This window comes from Urocitellus parryii, chromosome 7, assembly GCF_045843805.1.
Source record: "Urocitellus parryii isolate mUroPar1 chromosome 7, mUroPar1.hap1, whole genome shotgun sequence".
In the NCBI taxonomy this organism is placed as follows: Eukaryota; Metazoa; Chordata; class Mammalia; order Rodentia; family Sciuridae; genus Urocitellus; species Urocitellus parryii.
The window spans coordinates 100,424,996-100,444,571 of NC_135537.1; positions in this window are offsets into that span (position 1 = coordinate 100,424,996).

Here is a 19,576-nt window from a genome sequence, read left to right on the forward strand (position 1 = left end):
TAGATGTTAGTTTAGTATGATAAGGGAATTTTGAATAATCATTGTAATTATTTGACATTGGAACATGACTGGAGATGAACTTCCAGTTCTTTGATGGTCAAGCAAGGATGTGTTAATTTTTGATATAGAAACGTTAGAAGGGATTCTTTCGTTGGACTAAATGATCTTTATAAATTCTAAAAATGAAAATTTCTTTTTTTATCAGAGTCCACAAATACATCCAAGAAAGAATATAGCTACCTTTAGTCAAAGGATTATGTTGCTTCTATTCATTTGGTCTATTAAATAGTTACCCATAGTTAGGAAATCCTCTCTAATGTCCAACACGGAGCCTTTCCAATGCATGCACAACTTTATGTCTACCGCTGCCATTTCTAGGGAAAGAAATGTGTGTGTGTATATGTATGTGTTCATCCAAGCCCATCTTTATAACTTACCAGTTTCTGATTTTCTAAATTGCAATGAGACCTTTGGAATTTTCTTTCAAACCTGAAATTCCATCACTTAGCTACTTTTTGATTGTAGCAAACCTCTTACATTTGTGCCTAATTGCATATGACATCAAATTTCACACTGGAAAATTTTATGCCTATTTGCTTAATTGTGGTCTTAAGACCTTATGATGAGTAGATCAATAAAGTACATATGTATTAAAAGTGTATCTCACTCATAGCACTGCAAAGAAGAAAAAGAAGACATGGAAACAATTTGAGAAGATGATGACTAAAAAATAAGAGTTTCATTTTGACGCTCAAAGTATAATGAAAATCATTATCCTTCTATAGTTTACATCAACATAAACTGAGAGCAGAGGAGATGGATTATCTTTCTTTCTTTATAATTCCCCACTTCTTAAAGAGGTGGGATGATTTCAGAGGTGTAGATGAGTTGGAATTTTGTTGCTTCCATTCATTTGGGATTTTTTTTGTATTTAATCAGTGCAATAGTCTCTGTGCTTGTCAATCTGTACCATTAACCCTTAGAGGGGGACACAGCTAATCCACTATGTCTTAAAAAGGGCTAAGACTCATTTCAAATTAGAAGCCACTGAGTCTCAATCCTTTGAAACTATAGTTTGAAGAGGGTTTAGGAAACTATTTCCCCTTGCCTTGCCTATCCACCAAAGGCCTTGTCCTTCTCTGCATTGAGATTGGAATGTGAAGTGGTTTAAGGGTTTTCCATGGAAAAATCTGCTCTATCCTTACAAGACCAAAACTTCAAAGATTTTGGGCTTCAAGGGAAGTTCTGAAGCAGGACCTAAGTGGGTTTGAAATTGCCCTTCCTTCCTCCTGAAGGTAGTTGGTTCCCTTCCCTTTCATCCTGGCAGAAAAAAAACAATGAACTGTGTCTTAGACTTTGCTGACAGCCCCAGGCTATAACAGAAGAATTCTCACCCGTTCCCATGTTCACGAAAGAGACACACTGAATTTTCACCAGCCTGTGAAAGAAACCAACCACCTGGTCCGTGGAACCATTTCAAGGCCAGAACAGCCAACCATCCTCAGCTGTGCCATATGGGAGAGAAGAAACAGTGTTTTTCTCCATACGGATTTGCCACACATTAGTAAGAGGCATTTTTTCTGTCCCGGTCTAATGCCTGGATTGCTGAAACATAGGAGATGTGTTTGACTGAACTTGCCAGGAAATTGGATATGCGCTTCATAAATTGAATCAAAACTAAAACTCTTGGCTCGTTCTGTCCCTACCTCATTGGAGAGACATCCCTACAAATGGACAGCTAATCTCTTTAATGAGCCAAATACCCAGAGTCTCTTCTGGGAAAAGAGTCCAGTTTTTAACTGCCTCTTGTTGCACAGCTATAGAACACAAGATTTTAGAGCAGGAGAAGATCTTAGAGCTCACCCCTGCCCCCATGGTGGCCTTTTCTTTCATGTGAACCCTGGGTCCTTAAGGGGGGAAGTGACCACTGTGTGCCGGGACTATGGGACTCACATCCAAGGTTTTCACTCTTAAATCTCTCCTCATATATTCACGATCCTTCCTTCCTTCCATCACTCTCTCTTTCTTTACCTCCCTCCCTTCCCCTATCTCTCCCTCCCTTCCTCTTTCTCTCTTTCTTTCTCACTCCCTTCCTTCCTTCCATTACAGCACATTTGCTGCTGTTCCCTTCCCTAACTTATCACACAGCTTCCACAGTCAATGGGTAAAAGATTGTGATTTCCTTACTATCCCTCAACAATAAAACTTGTATTGATGACCTAAGTATTTTTTTCCTTTGTTGTCGTCAACTTGGTTCATCATTATGAAACTAGAATATAGGACGAATCCTAACATAGGTAGTAGATATCTGGGTCCTGTCCCCAGATTCTTCATTACATGACACAAAAAGATACATCTGTTAATTAATAGCAGAAAGAACAAACTGCCAAGTTGGGTGATATACATTTGACTCCTTTCTGGTATTTATGTGTATGAAAGAAGATTGTGTCATTCCAAAAGGCATACTAAAATCCCTTTGAGAAGGGAAAGAGGCACAGCCTTCATTGATATGATCTTCTCTTGGATGCCAAAGAGAACTCCCCCAAGTTCCCTTTCAAATGGGGTCCGTAAAGACTAATCTATAAATGCTTCTTTGAAATCACAGACTCTGTGTTTGGATGTGCTCATGAAGTAATATCTATAATGAGGAGATGGCCTGAGGCTCTTCATGTCAAACCTTTCATTTGAATTTTTTTTTGCTGTATATAAAAGACTGAGCCCCACTTTAATCATAAAATAAGGATAACAGCATCCTCCTCTGAAGGTGGTTGTGATTAAAGGAGCTAGAACATGAAAACGCAGTCAGAATAACTGCTCAAAATATGCTATCTAGCATCCCTTTCTGCATTTGAGAGTCATCTAATACTAATTGTGGCTTTATTAAACATTTTTCTTTATTATAGAGACCCAAATTAACCATCACAGAAGGAGGCCTGAACTCCCATGAATTGTCCTAGAAAATTCATTATCTCTGGAGTTATTTGCACTTGTTCTGAGTTCCTACAGTAACACCTGCAGGAAGGTTAGTGAAAGAGGGAGGGAGCCTCTGGAGGCAGAGAGAGGAGAATCATGGGAGTAGCAGTAAATACTACCTCCCAAAGTCAGGGCTATCTGTTGGAAGACAGGTCTGTGTGTGTGTGTGCGTGTGTGCTTGCTGTGTGACATGCACACACGTGAGCAGAAGTACCTGTGTGCATACATGCTTCTCTCCTGCTTTGCTTAAACTTACTGTCAAACCATTTTCCCCTTTCATTGCAATATGTTTAGCATCCACTAAATCAACGTTAATGGCCATTCTCAGCCTCCAAGAAGAGTTGGAAGCATTAGCTGATTAAATATAAATGTTAAGTTTTAGATGCTCAGTCTATTAAAAACCTATGAAGATAAAGGATGGAAAACATAACATGACACCGAAGTTCAACCTGTGGGAAGCAGGACTGGCTGTCCTGGTGTCCTAAGCTTAGGCTCGTGATTCCCCGGAACCTCACCTCCTCCTCATTCCTGCTTCATTCCACTAGGAGTGTGTGGTATCCAGAAGGGCAAAATGAGATCCTGAAGCAAGCTTTGAGGATCCAGAACCTCCAGTTATAAAACCAATGTCTTCTGAAGGAGGCAGCACTTTCTATTCCATGTCCCAGTGATGAGACAATCAAAATAGTAAGTAAAAGAGACAGAGAGAGACATCATGTCCAGCCCTTTGAGGTGGCACCTCTAGTTTTCTTATTTGGGGTCTTCTGTAGGGGCTTACCAATGCCTGAGGACATTTCGCTGTTGATACAGTCAGCAGAGGATTAAACATCCAAAGGGTAGCGGGGGTCTGGTGTCCATCCAGGATTCCTTGATTGCTAGCTGGGCCCTCACTCAAGTGGTACTTTCATTTATGAAATGATTAAAGCCCATTATTAGAGTTTTGTCTTTGAATCAGAAGAATGAGAAAATTTCGGTGCCCAAGTTTTCATATTATCTCTGCTTCTGACCCTTCTAAAAATGAAGCTTGAAGAGATTAAATAAATACCTTTGTCTAAGGCCACATGGCTCATTCAGAGTTGCAGGGTGTCTCCAGAGCTGTTTTCCTCTGCTGCTTACAAAGAAAATGATACATCAATCAACTTAAATAAAGGTGCATTAATTGAACTAGGATGAATAGATAGTTTATAGGTGGAAATAAATGGAAAGAGAGTTTGTCTGGAGTCCAATTTTTAAATACATCCTTTCCCCAAAGCTGCAGGGAAAAGACTTGGAAAAAACAGGGTCCAAGATAACATTTGTGAAATGTTAAGGTGCATAGGAAGCACCTATAGATTCTGATTCAAAGGTCTCCTGTGAGGTCAGTATTTCCAACAAGCTCCAGAATCATGTTGGACCTGCTACTCTATACTATACACTCTAAGCAGTTAGGATCTTAGTATTTAAGGTGAAACTAAGAGCATGAGAGACAGAAACTCAGCAGGGCACAGTGGTACACACCTGTGGTCCCAGCTATTGGGGGGCTGAGACAGGTGCATTGCTCGAAGGCAGCAGTTCAGAGATAGCCTGGGCATCATAAGAAGACTCTTTGTTTTAAAAAGGAAAAAAAGAAAGGAAGGAAGCAAAGAAAAAAGGAGGAGGAAGAAAGAGACAGAAGATGAGATAGTTCATAATCACTGCAGAACAAATCATTCTGGGGCTGTGGGCAAAATAACCGGGGGGTAACGAACCACTTTTGTACATTGATACAGCAGGAGAAGGAGCCGTTTATTGTAGGACAACAGAGGTATTTATACATTCCACACAGCTTATATAATTAACATAAACTCAATACAGCAGTCAACCAATAAGGAATCTCCACACTTAATGGTTCACTGGCGTTACTTTACAAACCACTTCCTCTGGCATTTTGCCAGGTGCCATCTTGACTTGTTTACAGACCCTAATATTTCTCTGGCAAAATTCGAGGCGCCATCCTGACTTGTTTACAGACTCTAACAGTGGCCCTGGTGTCATACTGTGCCTTCAGCCTCTAGGGACCTGTGAGTATAAAAAACATCTTCCTTTATAACAGTAATTTCCATGTCTGTGTGTCCTACCATATCAGACTAAGACAAATCCCAGGTCTTCTTAACACTGTTGAACATTCATATACCCTGAGAGCAATTCCACTGCTCTCAGCAGCAGAAACTATTGTAGTGTGCCAGGGGAGAATATGTAAGAATAGCCAATGCAGTGCTGTTCATAACCGTAAAACCTGGAAACACCCAATTGTCCCCCATCACATGGTAGATTCATAAACTATCACATATTCACAGAGTGGAATATGATATAGCAGTAAAAAATTATAAGCTGCAATGCTACACAATTTTGTAGAAATCTTGTTAATAAATTAAAAATAAGTTCAAAAGATTACATACTGCATGAGACCCCTGCTTAGAAAGTTATGTTTCATTCATTCTATTGTCTTTCCTATTCTCATCTCCCTTTTATTCCCCTTTGTCTAATCCCATGAACTTCTATTCTTCCCTCCTCCATACTTATTATGTGTCAGCATCCACATATCAGAGACAACATTCAGCCCTTGATTTTTTGGGATTGGTTTATTCACTTAGCATGGTATTCTCCAGTTCCATCCATTTACTGGCAAATGCCGTAATTTTATTCTTCTTTATGGCTGATTAATATTACACTGTGTGTATATATATATATGTGTGTGTATATATATATATATATATATATATATATATATATATATATATATATATCACAATGTTTTTATCCATTCATCTGTTAATGGGCACCTAGGTTGGTTCCATAGGTGACCTTGGCTATTGTGAATTGTGATGCTACAAACATTGAAGTGGCCACATCAACATAGTGTGCTTTCTCTTTATTTTTGTGGTATTGGGAATTGAAGTCGGGGGTGTTCTACCACTGCAATACATCCCCACCCCTTTTTAATTTTTATTTTGAGATAAGGTCTTGCTAAGTTGTACGCTTCTTTCTTGTTATTTAAATACTTTATTTAAAACTACCTTCAAAATGGTTCTTTGTGCACATAAACCAGCTGAAGTTTACATATTCTTGAGAATGTTTCTTTTCATGATGCCCACATATTTGAATGTCAGTTTGCCTTGGTATAGATTCAACATGCATTTCCTTCAAAAACTTTTTTTTTCAGATGATAATGAAAGTTTATCTCTTTTTTAAAAAAAAATTTAGTTGTTGATAAACCTTTATTTATTTATACGTGGTGCTGAGAATTGAACCCAGTGCCTCACACATACCAGGCAAGTGCGCTACTGCTGAGCAACAGCCCCAGCCCTCCTTCAAAACTGACAATATTGTTTCATTGTTGTCTTGCTTCTTGTGTTGCTGTTGAAAAAATTTGGTGTCACTCTGATTTTAATTTTAATATGTGATCTGTTCTGTCCAGAGGATTTTTAAATTCTCTCTACAGATATATAGATATTTGAGTGGCTTTTTAAAAGTCCTGTTCTCCATGTTTGTCTTCCATAAAGCTCTTCATTCTAAGGTCTTTTGTTCCCCTTTAATTCTTGAAACTTTACCTTCTTTATTTCTTCAATTTCTCCTTTTTTGGGGGGGTGGGGGAGAGACATTAAGGATTAAAACTACTGACTATATATCCCCAGTTCTTTAATTTTAATTTATTTTTATTTTTGTTTTTAATTTTGAGGCATGGTCTTGCTAGATTGCCCAGGCTGGCCTTGAACTTGCAATTCTTCTGCCTAAGCCTCCAGAATCATTGGAATTACAGGTATGCATCACCATGTATGGCTCAAATTCATTTTAATTTCTCTTTGGGGCTTCTATTGCCTGGCTCCCATCTAGGTGTGTCCTTCTTGTTACTGAGCCTTGTTTACATATTCAAGGTTCTCAAAACATGGTCCTTGCATTAGCAGCACTAGCATCACTTGTAAGCTTATTAGAAATGAAGACTCATGTTCCTTTCCACAAACTAATGAATCAATCTCTGGAATTAAAGGCCAAGAAACTGATCAACAAGCTCTCCAGATGACTCTTGTATAACTTAAAGTAAGAACCATTATTTTATGTTGTTATTTTCCTTGTAATCAGCAGGTTTCTCAGTCTGATCTTCTAATTTGCTGATCTGTCCTTCAGTATGTCCCATATGTCTCATATGTCCCATATGTCCACTATGTGTCCCACTCTTCATCAATTCAGAACTTCTTCAAGTGGGATCAGTTGACCAGCAGCCCCAGTAATGCCTGGCAACTTGTTAGAAATGCAGATTCCTAGGAACCCGCCTAAGACCTACCAATCAGAAACTCTGAAGGCAGGGTCTAGCAATTTGTTGTAACAAGTCTTCCAAGTAATTTTGATTCCTGCTTTATTAGCCATTGTTTTATTTCAACTTTCTTTTTTTTTAGTTAAGAAATATTTCTACTTAATGGTTTTAATATTCTTTTTCTTCTTGCTTCTCTGTATCTTCCCTTTTCTCCTTTAACATGTTAACATTAAGTTCTTAGTCCATCTCTGCTAATATTTAGGCACTTTGATATTTGTAATCTATTGCCTTGTTTTCATTTTGCAAATGCTGGTGTTTTACTATTTTAATCTGTTAATGTGATCACACCTTGGATTATTGGCGAGGGCAATGGATTGGGGAAGTTCAGAACCCTCAAACTCTGGGAATGGGATGTGGGTGGTGGAAGAGCATCAGGCATCAGAAATATAGTAGGTGCTCCCTGCCCTGCACAGAAACTCCTCCAGACTTTCCACCCCAGGGAGAAGTAGACTTAGGAGGGACTTTCCATTTTGATTCATGGCTTGGAGGAGGAGGGGTGGGAAAGCAAGAACTTGGGATTGCTTCATCCTCACCTACATTTCAACCATGGACTTTTAACACTCATTTTTCTCCTGGAGACACTTGAACTTGAGGTCTAGAGACACTGTGTGTGGCGGCAATGGCAAAGGTGGAACCACAGCAAAGCCCCCAAATCTCCCTCCGTGTTTTCTTTCATGGCCAAGCTGGGCTGCCTCTTTCCCAGACCCACCTTCCCTACTTTCAGCCATCAAGCTAAGCACCCTCACTGAGGATGTGTCACACTAGCTTTTATGTTTTCTTGGTTATTTCTGCTACCTTGATCTTTAGGAGAGGAATAGGCTGTTGTTCAGCATCTGGATTGGATGTGTTGTGGTTTTGAAGTTGGTCCTGAGAGCACAGGTTAGTATCGCTATGGTTCCTAAGCACTTCTGTTTGTGTTGTCTCATCTTCTTAGGACCATGTAGGAGGGGCTGCCCCAGTTCTGGACCAAAGGCCTGACTTTGGGGATCCATCAAATCAGGGCTGGCCACCTGCCCCCAAAAACAAACAGAAAAAGTAATGTTGAAAAGCATGAGAAGAACTGTAATCTGTGTAGCTATACTGGGAAGGGAGGACAAGGGGACCCATGTCTTTAGTCCTAGCTTTGGAGGCTGATGATGACTTTGAGGTTTTACAGAAAGGGAAATGAGGGTCAAGGTGAGGGTTTGCACAGCTGGACGCTTTTCACAGTTGCCAAAGTAGGTGATCTTGATCAGGTGTGGTCTGTCCATCATTATCTCAGGCTGGATCAGGGGCCCTTGCCTACAATAAGAAAGTTGCTCTTGTTGGGAGCAGGGGGCTTTGATTCATCTCTAGAGATTTATTGATCATTCCTGGAATCCAAGGTTACTCAGAGCAAAGGAGACAGATGCAAAATGGAGGCAGAGATGCAGAATCTTTAATACTGTTTTTAGGTACCTGTCGGACATGGATATCTGCAGGCAAAGGTAAAGAGTCAAAGTCCTTCTTGCAGAGGTAGCTAGCCCAGTACTATCCTTACTCCAGAGATAAAGAAACATATTCCAAAAAGCAAATGAGTCACTGAAATCATGGCAATCCAAGTGGCAGAGCTGAAAGTGAACATCAGCTGTCCCCTGGTTAAGCAGATCCTGCTGTGACCTCTGACCCTGACCCTATGTACTTATGCTCTGAGAACACAAGGGACCACAAGGACCCCTGCCCTGTGCTCCTGCTTCCCTGGGTTCGCTTGGCTTGAAAATGCACATGGACACCACAGGGCAAGCTTTAACTTGAAGTGCCCCTTACTATTCCTAGATAAAGACAAGATTTGTGTCTAATGAAAAGAGAGGTTTCTTGTGGTTCCCATTCCACAAATATTCTCTAACTGCTAGGAACCTTTAGAATTTGGCTTTTAGAATTTGTTTTCCTGATAATGAAAGGAAACGATGTTTTTAAATGTTCTTTCTATGCTCAGGCACATGCCTCTGTCTTGAAATGTGTTGGAGGTCTCAAAGCAAATAAATGGTATTTAAAATCTCTTCTGTGTCTGAAAAAAAGAAAGCATTTTTGATAGATGTTGTTGGTGTTCTACCACCCCTCCTCTGTCACACTGGTGTACCCAACCTCCAGTTTCTGGGGGTTGGCTGGTAGTGGCTCACAGCTGCCCCTTTCTCTAGAGCATGGTCTTCTGCCTGAGAGAGCTGCCTATCCAGAAATATCTAGAAACAGCCCCTGGACTTGGTCTGTAGCCAGTTGCTTGACTCAAGGCAGGTTATATGTGGCAGGTTCCAGAGAACCTGGTGGGATGCTGCAGGGACTCTCTGTAGGCTCCTTTGCCTTCACTCTTCTCTTTTCCCCTTTCTTTCTCCTAACAACTTCTTCTTCATCCCCAATAAATTCTTGCCCAAGAATTCCTGTCTTAGGCTTTGATTCTAAGGAACCTGACCTAACCTATCCTTCAATTAATAGAGAATATATTAATGTACTCCAAGTGCTAAGGGCTGCATTAAAAACTTGGTATAATAAATATCAGAGCACAAAAAAGTAAGTATGTAATAAGAAACAAAAAAGATTTTAAAAAGAAGAAGAAAACACATCAGATCAGAAATACATGAAAGATATCAAAAAATAAGAAAGATCAATAAAAGGAAGAGCTGTTCCTTCAAAAATATAAATGAAAATGTTTCTAGACCTTTAACTCGACTTAGAAACAGTAGACACAAAGTCAGAAATGAAAAAGGGAAAAGATTACAACTGTTGCTAAAGAAATAGGATCATTAGATTATTATGAACAACTATTGACCAACAATTTGATAACGTAGAAGAAATAGACAATCCCTGGATACAGACTCCTTACCAAAACAATCATGAAAAAGAAGAAAATCTGATTAGACCAATAACAAGTAATGAGAGCGAATCAGTAGTAAAACTCTTCTATCAGGGAAAAGCCCAGGACCAGATGACTGCACTGCCAAGTTATACCAAACATTTAAAGAAAAACAAATACCAATTCTTCTTAAGCTATTTCAAATTGAAGAGGAAATTCTTCCAAACACATTCAGCAAGGCCAGAAATACTGTACACCAAAACCAGATAAGAATGCAACAAACAAAACAGCAGGCCGACATCCTCCATAAACACATACAGAAATCCTCAGCAAAATCTAGCAAATCTAATCCAAAAGCACATTAAAAGATTATTCCTGATGATGTGGAATTCATCCCAGGAAGGCAAGGAGGTGCAACATATATAGAAATCAGTAAACATGATGTGCCATACCCACAAAATGAATGTCAGAAACCATATGATCATCTCAACAGATGCAGAAAAGGCATTTTAAAAAATGCAACATCCCTTCATGATAGAAACATTGAACAAATTAGGTATAAATGACGGCACCTCAGCAAAATAAAGGCCATATGTAATTAGACAAGAGCTAACATAATGGGGAAAAGATGAAAGTTTTCTCAGGAAAAAAAAATAGGATGCCCACTTTTACCACTTTTATTCAACATAGTCTGAGAAGTTCTGGTCAGAAACATCAGGCTAAAGAAAGAAATAGAGGACATCTAAACTCAAAAAAAAGGAAGTCAAACTGTCAAATGTTTGCAGGTGATATGATCTTATATTAAAAAAAAACCCTAATGATGTTACCAATAGTGTTTGGAGAAACTATTAAAACTAATAAATTTAGCAAAGTTCTAGGATATAAAACCAACAGACAGAAGTCAGTAGAATTGCTATGTATCAAAAGGAAATTATCCGAAATAGAAACAAAGAAAGCATTTTTATTTACAATGCTACAACAAACAAACAAAACCTAAAAATCTAACCATAGAGGTAAAAGATATCTACAATGAAAATTTATAAAACATTGATGAAATTTTAGGATTGAAGATTGTCATTGGTATTTTTATAGAGATTACACTGAATCTGTTCATGGTTTGGGGTACTATGGACATTTTAAAGATATTGATTCTTGCTGGGCTCTGTGGTGTATGCCTGTAATCCCAGTGGCTAGGGAGGCTGAGACAGAAGGATTGTGAGTTCAAAGCCAGCCTTAGCAACGGCGAGGCACTAAACAACTCAGTGAGACCCTGTCTCTAAATAAAATACAAAATAGGGCTGGGGATGTGGCTCAGTGGTTGAGTGCCCCTGAGTTCAATTCCAAGTTGTCCCCATCCCCCAAATAATGATTCTTCCAATCCACAAATAATCAGTGGATGGGGCAAGATTGATTAATGGGTACTGAGCTATGGTTAGATAAGATTAAGAGTTCTGGTGTGCTGTCATACATAATGTAGATAACAATAACATTCTGTGTATTTCAAGAAGTTAGAAGATACTAAGATTGGTGGCACATGTCTGTAATCCCAGATACTTGGGAGGCTAAGACAGGATGATCACAAGTTCAAGGCCAGCATAGGCAATTTAGTGAGATCCTGCTCAAAATAAAAGATAAAAACAGCTGGACCTTTAATTATCTTTAAAACTAAGAGGTTTATAAAGAAAGGAAGATACAAAAATAAATGAATACTACAAAATATTTGATTAACTACAAAGATTCTATTTTCATGTCATCACATATAACTGAACTATCAAAAACCTCAAAATTTATATTTGTATGTTTTCAATTTATTTATTTTTATTTATTTATTTATTTATTTATTTATTTATTTTTATTGGTCGTTCATAACATTACATAGTTCTTAATACATCATATTACACGGTTTGATTCAAGTGGATTATGAAGATAATTAATTACAGGTGCAAAATAGAGATAAGATACTATGTACATTTGTACTAACATTTATAATCTTTCTTAAATGGCCTAAATTACATAAAGACTGAAAATGTCACTGTTCTATCTGTTCTATAGTAAATTGTTCATGTTTAGCTATCAAATAAAGCTCAGAGAATAATCCTTACATTAAAAAAAAAAAACAGCTGGAGATGTATGTAGCTCAGTGGTAAAGCATTTTTGGCTTTATCCCTAGCACTGGGTTTGCAAATAAACTTTCAAATAAAGAATTTTGAAAGTTTTAAAGAAAAACAAATACCAATTCTAGAGCATAGTCTTCTGCCTGGGAGAGCTGCCTATCCAGAAATATCTAGAAATACCCCCCAGACTTGGTCTGCAGCCAATTGTTTGACTCAGGAAGGTCAAGCCCCTTTCCTTAAGGCAGGTTACAGGTGGCAGATTCCAGAGAACCTGATGGGATGGTACAGGGACTCTCTGCTGGCTTAAAGAAATGATAGACATTTGAGAAGGTAGATATTTAACCTGATTTGAACATTGCACCACTATATATGTGTCAAAACATCAAACAGTTGTGTCATAAAAATAAAATTTTACTTAAAAATTTGGTATATTTGATATTTGACATTTATCATTTCTAGTGTCCCATGAGAATTCCATTTGACCAATGATTTAAAATAATATTGTTTAACTTCCTAGTGTTTGGAGACTTTTCTTTTACTTGGCTGTTAATTTTCAGATAATTCTATTCATGAAAGAGAATACTTTGCATCATGTATCAGTCAGCCTCTAGGTTATTAATATCTATTTGATACATTTGTGTGTGTGTATATATATGTGTGTGTGTGTGTGTGTGTGTGTGTGTGTGTGTATGTATATAATCTTTATCATCTCTGTAAAGCAGTACAGTTTCAGACGGTAAACATGGATGTGAGGTAGGTACAGTAAGAGGAAGCTGAAATTCAAAGCATACACTGCAGCCTGTGGGGAAAGACTGAAACTCATGTGGGTTTTTGTTGCCTCTGACCCTAGTGGTGTGGATGTCCTGCATACACTGTGCGCCTTTTGTTATGGAGCTTAACATACATACCTCAAGTCTAGAAGACATAGTTGCGAAGGGGGAAAGTGGAGCCACTGCCTCACACCAAGGAGGCGAGTCAGCAGATCAGCAATAAAGTTGGCTAGAAAGTAACTACTGCTTCACCTCCTCCCTGAAAACCTCACATCAGAATCACTCCTGTGGCCCACCCCATCCAAAAGCAGGTAGGAAAAGAGTGCTCAGAAACTGTTCAGCCTAGGCAAAGCCCCACAGTTCTCCTCTCGTTCCAGGCACATCTATAACAAATTCAGTCCACATTTCTGTCTCACATATTCATCCCTATACCACAGACAGCCCAAACCACTGTATATCTTTCTCCAGAGGAGGATAATGTGTCCCCTTCCTTCCCTCTCTTTGAAAAACCTCTTTAGTCAATGTTATCTTTCTTTTGCTTTCCAGCTATACTTTTCTTTACCTCCATTGTATACTAGAAACACCATTTTCCCTTAAGGATCAAAATCAATCATCACAATGAGTTAAAGTAACCACCTCCTTTGCTGATTGATTCAATGGCAAGAGACTCCTGCTAACAGTCTCAATTTCTAGTTCAGTGGAATCGCTGTTGCACTCTCTAGAATTATTCCTTTGGAACAAAGACTTCTATATCAGTAGAGGCCAAAGTTGCAGAGACAGAGGATGCAAAAGTTTTCCTAATGGATTCCTGAGATTAATAGAGGATTCACTTCATTTCCACCTCCCCTCCCACAACCTCCTTGATAACACTCCTGTGAATTCTGGCTATGCGAGAATAGCACCATGTGGCCACTGGTTTAGATCATATGCTGAATACTGGGGGAAGTTTCTCCAATCTTGAAAGCTGTTTCAATCTAGTTGACACCATAACTGAGTCTTCAAAAGGTCAGTGCATCATTCATGCAAGCTATTTTTTTTTCAGGATGATGAAGAGAACATGGGAAGACTGGTGAAATTCTGTGAACATGTGCCCTTTTCTATACTTCATTTGCTTTGAAAGAAAATCCTTGATCAGAGATACTGCAGAATGAGATACCAGGACTATGTATGTTATTCTATAGATCCATGAATGATAGTTTTGGTAGAAGTGTCACAGGCAGGAAAGGAAAATTCATAGTCAGAGTAACTGTCTCCTCCAATAAAAACATAGCACTAGCCTTGTATGAGTAAACCTAGTACAACTTTATCAGCCTGCTACCAGGGGTCTGGCTGATCTCCTGGGGATGATGCCATTGTTTTGGTCTCTGCTATTAGCGAATGGGCATTCAGCAGTGGCTCTAGCTAGACTGACTCTGCAAACTGAAAGTTCACATTATTGAGTCCTTCAATTTCCCCCTTGATGTTTCTAGAAAAGTAATCAGAAAGGAAAATAAAACTGGAAATTCCAAGATATCTTAGGAATCTTTGGAATACTACAGGGTAATATTTACGAGATACTAAAAAAGCAAATAATTAAGCATTTGAAAGAAATGAGTATCCCTCATTCTTTTTAATTTTTTTTTTTCACACCAAAAACATAAGGTATTTTATGAGTCATATCATAGGACTCCTCAGGGTGTTCTGAAGAAGGCTTGTTAGAGGACCATAGCTCTCTGTTTTCTAAATCTGTACTTTCTGCTCTCACAGTCCCATTTCCACTCTAAATCCTGTGCTGTTATGGCTATTTTCTTCTCTTCAGGGGACAGATAATGAGCTCTGGATTTCTAATGGGGTAGCTATTTATTTCACTTCACAAAAGATATTGCTATTGATAAAGGAAGTATAGGTCGGCAGTTGGTGGCCAATGTTTCATTATGTTCACATCAATATTACCCAGTAGAATTATTATGTATTTGATACTGTATCACTTGGGTGAGTTTTCTTAATTAACATTTTTGTGTCTGTCACTGATTGATAAACAGTGTTTTGCCTTATGCTTGCTAGTAGTTCAAAGCCAATTCATCAAAATAACTGGGTTTATAGCATTTCATTAGCAAAGTTGACCATCCATACCAATTGATTACTTTTAATGCTTCTGATTTTGATGTTTTTAAAGGGTGTAGAGGAAAAAGCACTGGCAAGAAGCTACAGTCTTTGGATGCCAGCCCTGGCTTTGCTACTGAGGATGTGGGGCACCTTATTCTGTCTCTTAACATCTGTAGCCTTCAGTTTATCCATCTGTCAAACAAGAAGCTGAGTCACAGACCCATACCAGAGGGAATACTGAAAGGATGTTCTTTAAGAGAGAAGGAAGAAATGAAGAACAATTAAAAGTAAAGAAAATGTAAAGCAATTATAATATATTCAAGTCTAACACTGATTATATAAAATGACACTAAGGTAGATATACACAACAATAACATTCCAGTTGGGTTGTGATAAATGAAGTAAAAATATTCTTAAAGTTTTTGCATTGACCAGGAAGAGGATAAAAAATCTCTGTCAATATTGGATTTTTATGAGATAATGACGTATGCTATAATTTCTAGGATAACTCCTAAGAATGTTGCATGTCTGCTAAGTTCATGGTGGGATGAAGAGCATATAGAATAATTAAAAATGCTCAAGCATATTCCAAAGACAACAAGAAAGGAAAGAGAAAGGGGAAAGAAATCAATAAAACAAATGGTCATTAAGAAAATATTTTAAAATCCTCATATGTCAGAATTATATTAAGTAGAAATACTTGAATTAAAAGACAAAGGTTGTCCGATGGAATAAAAACTACAACTCTGTATACTAACTTATGGATTTGGCAAAGTTGGAAAGAGTAGAAAGTCAGAAGAGTAGAAAGAAAAACTCTTTCCTAAGAATGAATATTCAACAATTATATGTTTGTACGCATAAAGTAATATCTCTAGATTATATAAAGTGAAACAAAAAACTATAAAGAAACAAACATGTATATTTTTATACACATCTCCCTTTAACTGATAGAACAAGCAAACATTCTAATAAAGATATAGAAAATTTGAACATGATCAAAAATTTGACTAAATAACACACATAGAACATTGTAGAATTCATATCCTTTCAAGTACATGTTTGACCATATGTGGGGCCATAAGGAAATCTCAACAAACTTCAAAGAATGATAACAGAGAGAGACTGTTCTCTGACCAAAATGCAGCAAGTGAGAGAAAACAGTTGAATTTGTAATTCAAGACCTTCCCATAAAGAAAATATGGAATACAAATCACTACACAGTAACAATTCCATTATGCCTAATGGGAAGGAAATAAATAATGCTAAATTTTTGCACTGACCAAGAAGTTCTTGGCCTGTGGAGAAAGTGACATCATAGCGAAGACCAGGTAGAAGCCGCTGACATTTCCCCTTCACGCACATGGTGTCCCACTCAACCAAGATGATAAAGACAATATCACATTCTAGATTGATGGTGGAGATTAGGACCACTGTTAAGAATCTAAAGAATACTAATCTAAACTTCCTATTTTAACTTTTTAAAGTGCCAATATGGCACAGAAAGTAGATGACAATTGCAGAATACTATATTATTGCAAACATAGCCAAGCAGGGACCTCAATTGTATCTGTAGTGTCAGATATGATGTTGTGGCTAGGATTAGTCAGGTCTTAGGTACATGATATGTGGCTATTAATCTGGAGAATATGCTTATTATTAGGCTCCGCAGAAGCAGTCTGTATTCCCATGGAACACAACATGGCGGTGATCCACTGCGTGGATGGCACAGTGCTGACTCAGGAGATGTAAGCAGGAGGAGGGAGTATGCTGGAGGCCTTGAGAAGACATGTGCTCAAGGGGGTGGAGATAAACCCTATGAAGAGTCAAAGTAAAATGGATGATGGTTGCTTTGCAGCCATACTCAATGGTGGCTTTGAAGGAATGGCAATGGAGACTCTTCTGGTGGCAGAGCTTTGAGTGGTATACCTGGCCATCCACCTTGTGTAGAAGGAGAAGTAGTTTGTGTGTGTGTGTGTGTGTGTGATGACAGTGGTTAATGGTCTGATTAGTTACCAGGAGCCTGAAAGTACTAAAAATCTGAGACAAAGAATAGTTAAGACAGAGGAGGGCACAGGCATATGAGTAGTTTTATGGAGTAAATACCACATATTAAGATTTTTGTATCACATGTTTATTTCCACCAAAAAGCATCCACCACAGAAAAGTACTGAGCCATCAAGTACACAAAATGAGTTGGCTGGATGATGTTTGCTGGCTCTTGTCTTCAGTCACCACACAACAAGCATAATGGGCTCATGAGCAGAGTACACACAGTGGCACAGATGAAGGCAGTATGTGGGCCAATGGCATGGGCTCCCACTTGTCAAGCCAGATTCTGCTATTGCCCCCACCCACTGCCTACAACTGAGACCAATACTGGCACTATTTCTTGGGGAGGCCAATCAGCCACTTAGCAGCCAGCTGACTACATTAATCCCCTTCCATCCTGGAAAGTTCAGTGGTTTGCTCCCCTACAAATAGACACCTTTTGGGGGTTTGAGTTTTCCTTTGTGTTTGCTATTTGTAGATCTTCAGCAAACACCACAATCCAGGGTTTTACAGAGGACCTGATCGACAGGCATGGGATTCCAAAAACATATCCAAAGGAGGGACCAAGGAGAAAATGTACAGGAGCAGGCTCATGACCATGAGATTGACTGGTTATATCATACTCAAACCATTCAGAGGCAGCCAGCCTGATGGATTTGGAATGTAATGCTGATCTGAGGCACCATCTCAGAGGTAATGCCCTGCAAGCCTGGGGTGCCATCTTTCAGGATGCAGTATCTACGTTGCATCAGAGATCTCCATATGGCACTGTGTTCCAAATGGGATCCTGGATTCAAGAGCTGAAAGCCGTTAGTTGCCCCCTTCATCTTCAATGACTCATTGGAGAATTTTTTTTCTTCCTATTCCTGCAAGAGTGTGCTTTGCAGGGTTGGAAGTCCTGGTCCCCTAAAGAGGTGCCCTTTTTCTAAGGGACAAAGCAAGAGTCCAATTAAACTACAGTAGACACCTGGGCACCTTGGGTTTCTTGTGTCTTGGAAGTAGCAATTAGGAGACACCACATTGGCGGGGTTAGCTGACCTCAATCAGCAAGATGATCACAGTAGGGCAGGGAAGGTGTGTGGGGGACTCAGAGGATACACCCTGGTTTTCCTGGGTCCTCCTAGTCTATCTGTAACTGTGTATAGACAGGTATAGCAGCCCTGGCCCAAGAACAGCATGGTCACCAGGGGCTCAGACTCCTTAGGAAAGAGGATGTTCAGAAGTTAACAAAGGGTGACTAGAATTCTGATAGTAGAGAGGGAGACGATAGGCTAGCTATGGCTCAGAAAGTATTTGCAATGGCAGGAGTTGTAGTTTGCCTTGCTAATCTTGCTCTTTTAAATTTTCTCTTAGGAAGAGACACCTACAGAAACCTTGGAAAACTGCTCCCTGAAACATCTGCATAAGTGGATCTGTGTAGCACAAGGGGTACAGGGGTATACTGCCACAGCCACAGGGGGGCGTGGCTCAGCTCCCCATTCTGATGAGCTCAGAGAGGAAGCTGTACTTCCAACTCCATCTTGGGATTAAATATATATCTCTGAGGCTCTATCTTGGATCCCAGAGGACCCAAACTATTACCACCTGTATTTTTTAAAATATTTTTTTAGTTATAGTTGGACACAATACCTTTATTTTATTTATTTTACATGGTGCTGAGGATCGAACCCAGCATCTCACATGTGCTAGGTGAGGGCTCTACCACTAAGCCACAACCCCAGCCCCACCACCTGTATTTTAAAACCACAGAAATGAGGCAGCTACCTGAGACCCCACACACAGGTAGTGTTTGTCGCATTCAGGAGGGAGTCACTTATTTCCATACCTTCTCTCCTTACTATTTAAGCTGAATTTGTAGCTAATGAAGAGGAGTTTGTCAGAGGAAGGTCTTAGCTTTACACTCAGAAAACTCAAAACACAACTATGTGCTTTCTTGTTGCCCTGCTCTTGAGCACAAATAGCAGCTCTAGTGCTGGAAGGAGATGGGAGCTGTTTGAGTCTTCTAACAAGATGTATGCACAGGAGTGTGGATCTGGGCTGTGGAAGGTCTGGTTGTCTTGTAATGATCTTGCCTCCAGAAGCAAAGCAAACCTCTATTCTTTCTCCTCACCAGCTCCTGGGAGCCAACCTCAGCGTTATCCTGCCAGAATCCACAGTCACAGATAATATTTTTAGAAGCCAAAAGGTAATAATGAGAAAGACATTTTTATAGCATTTTTATGATGTACTCAAAAAGAAAGCTTTTTTTGCAATTAATTTTCCTCTCAATCTCCCTCTGTTATCAGGAAAGAGTCATAGGAAAGTTAGCGTCTCTTTTTTATGAAATAAAAAAACAAAGCACAAAGTTGAATAGCTATTAGGAAGGCAGTAAGGATATAATGTGAAAAGTCCACTCTAAAATTCAAATTTCTTCCAGTTCAGTACATTAGTGAATGTCTCCTGTGACCATCAT